The following is a 6,119-nucleotide window of genomic DNA, read 5'->3' on the forward strand; positions in this document are numbered from 1 at the left end:
CCTCTCAGCCAGTTGTCCCATTTTGTATTACCTCTCAGTCAGTTGTGCCATTTCTGCATATTCTAGTAATTTATTCTGCCATTCCAAGAGGGTTGGAACCTTTTCCCCTTTCCAGTTCATTGCAATTAACATTCAGGCGGCGGCCATTGCATGTAAGAAAATTTATTTTACATTTTTCGGTACAGTATATCTCTATCTAGAATTCCAAGCAGGAAAGCTGGATATTTTTTAAGAATGTTAATTTAAAGATCTTTTTCATTTCACTGTAAATGAGATTCCAAAACTCTTTACTTTTCCTGCATGTCCACCACATATGATACATACTTCCTTCACTTTCCCCGCACCACCAGCATATGTTCGAGACATTTTTGTACATCTTCAAAAGCTATGATGGAGTAAGATATCATCTAAACTGCCTCTTCATTATGTTTTCTTTGATGGTATAGCATGCTGTAAAATTCATATTTGTTTTCCAAAGGGTTTTCCACTCACTCATCGGGATGGTATGTCTGATGTCCTGCGCCCATTTAATCATCACTCCCTTCACCTCCTCCTCCTTGACTTCCCAGTTAAGGAGGAGTTGGTACATTTTTGAAATTATCTTAGTTTTATTATTTAATAATTTTCTTTCCAATTTAGAGGGCTCAGTGGTGAAACTGTTTTTTTTATCTTATTTAAATGTCTCAAAGAGATGATGATACTCTAGCTATTTGTACCTTTTCTGATTTGATAGGCTCTGCCTAGGATATGTATGCCTATTGGAAATGCCTTTGGGGCTCTTAGAAATCCCATTTGTGCTGTTCATGTTACACCTTTGAGCGTCATTTGAATTACTTGAAGTGGAAGTATGTCAGCGGATAAGACTTGCCTTGCTAGATCCAATCGAAAGACCTATCTAGTGCATCCTTCTGTCTTGCCAGCCAGATGTCCTCTGGGAAACAAACAGGCATGAAGGAAATGCTCCTCTCTTGTTTTGCCCCAATGTATGGTTTGCTGGTTACGAACATCCAAACCTGATCTGAAGGGGACGCTGTTTTCCTTGCCTTACTCCTTGCTTAACAATTTTGAAGCTAATCTTTAATATAACCAATAATACATGTAAGGTATCTAAATACTATAGTCTATAATTTAACAATCACATATTTTCCCAGAAAGTTGCCTGATTGCATCTCCACCGAAACGTAAGTCTATATTATCATCTGACATCACCAGAATTTAAAGAATCTGTGACAGGGAAGTGGGGAAGAGTGACCAATAAATACCTGGGCCCGCAATAAACACACTTTTAAAATGCTGAGTATGATTCTGGCATCCAGTTTAGGCTCTACCCAGGTACTGCCTGAAATGCTTTAGAGACCTGTAAAACTAGTTTGACAGGCCCCTAGTTTGACAGGGGCTTCAAGTAAATCTATAGATGGTTAAATATTACAGTACAGTGTGAACATGGATAGGAATGTCCTCTCCAACTGCTTGTCCTATTTTGATGGCTGGCTTTCAGGTTACTCAGCCTCTTGTAGACCAGTTGCTTGGAGTTTCGTGGCCATCCATGTGTTGAGTTGATGCTTGACCATCCTGGCTCCTAAAAGCAGCCAGAGGAAACTTGGCTAGAGGAGGTGGTGGTATTCTACACTTTAGTTCAGCGAGAAGCTTGTTGACTTGTTGACAGAACTTATTTTCAGATTGCGCCCTTGTGCCTGTTTTAATTTGCCATTGTTAAGGAGCATGAGAAAGCCATAGTAGCTCAACCCCAGACATTCTTACATAGACTGGTACCTCGGGTTACATACGCTTCAGGTTACAGATGCCGCTAACCCAGAAATATTATCTCAGGTTAAGAACTTTGCTTCAGGATGAGAACAGAAATCATGCAGCGGCAGCGCAGTGGCAGCGGGAGGCCCCATTAGCTAAAGTGGTGCTTCAGGCTAAGAACAGACCTCCGAAACAAATTAAGTTCTTAACCCGAGGTACCACGTGACCTTGGGCCAGTCACACTTCTCTGAAGTCTCTCAGCCCCACTCACCTCACAGAGTGTTTGTTGTGAGGGAGGAAGGGAAAGGAGAATGTTAGCCGCTTTGAGACTCCTTCGGGTAGTGATAAAGCGGGGTATCAAATCCAAACTCTTCTTCTTCACTGGTTGCCACCATGCTTCTGAGCCCAATTCAAGGTTCTTCTGTTTTGAAATCACTGACTTGACTCCCAAATGTCTAAAACGCCTCCTTCCACAAACGCCTGGGATTGAAATCTGTCACTACACATTCTAGAGGTAGATCAATGTACCTTCTAATACAGGCCCCTTTGAGGGGTAGAGCATATTACAAAGTTGGATTGTATTGAGCTTTTATTTAACAGGTGCTGGGACTGCATGGTGAAAGGTGTGCTGTAAATGTCTCTAAATAAAACAACAAATGAGTTTTGAAGGGAGGAGCCTGCTCTATTCATGGAGGCTCCTGGCACAATTTAGAACCTTGGGCAGTTACAAAAAGGCACAGCAAGAACAAAGAATTACAATTTTATCCTCTAAAAAGCCAGTGTTGTGTTGTGATTGGAGCACTGGACTAGGAGCTGGGAAACCAAGTTTCGAATCCTTCTTAGCCATGAAACTCTAGGTGGTGACCTTGGTGCCAGTCACTGCCTGTCAGCCCAACCTACCTCACAGGTACAGATAGGTAGCCGTGTTGGTCTGCCATAGTTAAAAAAAAAAAAAAAAAAATCCTTCCAGTAGCACCTTAAAGACCAACTAAGTTAGTTCTTGGTATGAGCTTTTGTGTGCATGCACACTTCTTCAGATACCTGAAGAATTGGTATCTGAAGAAGTGGTATCTGAAGAATTGGTATCTGAAGAAGTGGTATCTGAAGAATTGGTATCTGAAGAAGTGTGCATGCACACGAAAGCTCATACCAAGAACTAACTTAGTTGGTCTTTAAGGTGCTACTGGAAGGAATTTTTTTATTTTGTTTTGACTACCTCACAGGGTTGTGGAGATTAAATGAGGAGGGGGAGAACTGTGTATGCTATTGTGAGCTCCTTAGAGGAAAATGTGGCATGTAAACCCAATAAATAAATAAATACTCCTTGCTTTTTCCTGTTCCGGAAGAATAAAAGTTGACACCTGCATCAACTAAGACTTATGGCAATGTTATTAGTCACACAAAGCAAGTTTGCTGTATGGCACTTTGTGATTACTGCTGTAAGGAAAAATAATTCATTTCTCTCTGTTTCTAATTGGTACCTCCGGAGGGCGCGAGGGGTCAGTGCACAGCCTTTGTGTTGGGACATTCCTGCTGTGGGTGGAGAAGTAATTAGAGAAATGTTATCTTGTTAAAAATAAGAACCGTGGACACTTAATCTTGGAAACTGTCTACAGATGAAAAACACCTTCCTATGAAGTCTTAAAAGGTTACCCTCTTGGCCGTTGACCAGAAATGGAGAATGCACAAGTTTCGGGGTGGGGAATCAAATGGAGCCGTTCTGAATCTGTTTGGAGATGGTGCACCTCTTGAATCAGAGAGAGGGGTAGCTGTGCATCCCTGTTTGTTTCTTTTTAAAAAAATATATATATTGGTTTTTCAAATTAAAATTTCAAATTAAAATTTTACAGCGCTTTATCAAACAAATCATAAAAACAAGATTAAAAATCATAAAAACAAGATTCCAAGGAATCTCCTGGACTTCCACCCGCCTTTATAAATAACTTCCTCTTGCATCTTTTATGATGATCAAAATCTTTTACATCTCCATTGTGTCCAGAATTCATCCTTAAACTACAAGTTTAAAGTTTAACTTCCAATCCTAATGATTTTAAGTGTTTACAATGGTCTAAGATATGTTATAAATTTTCCCCATTATTAAAATTTTGGTCTTCCTGATTTCTGATTCTTCCTGTCATTTTAGCCATTTCAGCATAGTCCATCAACTTCATCCGCCATTCTTCTCTGGTAGGAACTTTATCTTCTTTCCATCACTGGGCTAATAACATCCATGCAGCCATGGTCGCATACATAAATGGTCTTTTCTGCTCCTAAGGTACCTAGAAGCATCTTCTGGTCAGTCACTTTCAGGAATCTGATGCTGAGCCAGCTGGATCCTTGATCTGACCCAGCAGGGCTCTCCTGGTCCTTGTGCTCCTGCTGCATGTGCATGGTGCTATGTACAGTGCGGAGGTGGTTGCATTTGTGTGCTCATGCATGCTCAGTGGAAGCCAATGGTGCATGGGAGGTGAATGTAAAGCCCACAGACATTGTGCTGCTTGTCATGTGGCACTTTGCTCCATTACTGAGAGGATCCCAGACATCCTTGGAGCTGTTTTTTTGCAGGGTGCATTTGGCAGAAGCACACCAGAGTTGCCAACTGCCTGGAAAGAGGGAGTGCAGCTGGATGTGAAGCAGCTGGGAGTCAAGCTGCTTCTCACAGCACTCAGTGCATCAGCATGGGTGAGCACAAGTTTCAAGTGGTAGATGGTTTTATTTATGAAATCATAGGATTGTGCAGTTGGCAGGGACACCAAGGGTCATCTTGCAACGCAGGAATAATAATAATGATATTATAATAATTTATTATTTATACCCCGCCCATCTGGCTGGGTTTCCCCAGCCACTCTGGACCGCTTTCTACAGAGCATTAAAAACAGAATAAAACTTCAAACACTAAAAACTTCTCTAGTCAGGGCTGCCTTCAGATGTCTTCTAAAAGTCAGATGGTTGTTTATTTCTATGACATCTGATGGGAGGGTGTTCCACAGGATGGGTGCCACTACCGAGAAGGCCCTCTGCCTGGTTCCCTGTAACTTGGCTTCTCACAGTGAGGGAACCGCCAGAAGGCCCTCGGTGCTGGATCTGAGCGTCCGGGCAGAAAGATGGGGGTGGAGATGCTCCTTCAGCTATACAGTGGTACCTCAGGTTAAGAACTTAATTAGTTCTGGAGGTCCGTTCTTAACCTGAAACTGTTCTTAACCTGAGGTACCACTTTAGCTAATGGGGCCGCGCTGCCGCCGCGTGATTTCTGTTCTCATCTTGAAGCAAAGTTCTTAACCCGAGGTACTTTTTCTGGGTTAGCAGAGTCTGTAACCTGAAGCGTCTGTAACCCGAGGTACCACTGTAATGGGCCGAGGCCGTTTAGAGCATGGGTAGGCAAACTAAGGCCCGGGGGTCGGATCCGGCCCAGTCACCACCTAAATCCGGCCCACAGACGGACCGGGAATCATTGTGTTTTTACATGAGTAGAATGTGTCCTGTTATTTAAAATGCATCTCTGGGTTATTTCTGGGGCCTGCCTGGTGTTTTCACAGGAGTAAAATGTGTGCTTTTATTTAAAATTCATCTCTGGGTTATTTGTGGGGCATAGTCATTCGTTAACCCCCCCCAAAAAAAAAATTTAGTCCGGCCCCCCACAAGGTCTGAGGGACAGTGGAAGGCCCCCCTGCTGAAAAGGTTTGCTGACCCCTATTTTAGGGCTTTAAAGGTCAGCACCAGCACTTTGAATTGTGCCTGGAAACATACTGGGAACCAATGTAGGTCTTTCAGGACTAGTGTTATGCGGTCTCGCCATCCACTCCCAAGTCACCAGTCTAACTGCTGCATTCTGGTTACAGATAGGTAGCCGTGTTGGTCTGCCATGGTCAAAACAAAATAAAAAAATTCCTTCCAGTAGCACCTTAAAGACCAACTGAGTTAGTTCTAGGTATGAGCTTTCGTGTGCATGCACACTTCTTCAGATACACTGAAACAGAAGTCACCGGACCTTTCTATATAGTGAGAAGGTGGGGAGGGGTATTACTCAGAAGGGTGGTGGGAATGGGTGATTGGCAGATAGCTGCAATGAGCCTGTTGACGACTCTTAACGACTGCAATAGGTATAACAGGAAAAAGCAAGGGGTGAGAAGGTGAAAAATGGCTTTGTCATGTATAATGAGATAAGAATCCAATGTCTTTGTTCAAACCAGGTCTCTCCATAGTTTACTTATCACCAAACTTAAAACTATGGAGAGACCTGGTTTGAACAAAGACATTGGATTCTTATCTCATTATACATGACAAAGCCATTTTTCACCTTCTCACCCCTTGCTTTTTCCTGTTAGACCTATTGCAGTCGTTAAGAGTCGTCAACAGGCTCATTGCAGCTA

Source organism: Podarcis erhardii (assembly GCF_964252035.2).
Source record: "Podarcis erhardii genome assembly, chromosome: 5".
Classification (NCBI taxonomy): Eukaryota; Metazoa; Chordata; class Lepidosauria; order Squamata; family Lacertidae; genus Podarcis; species Podarcis erhardii.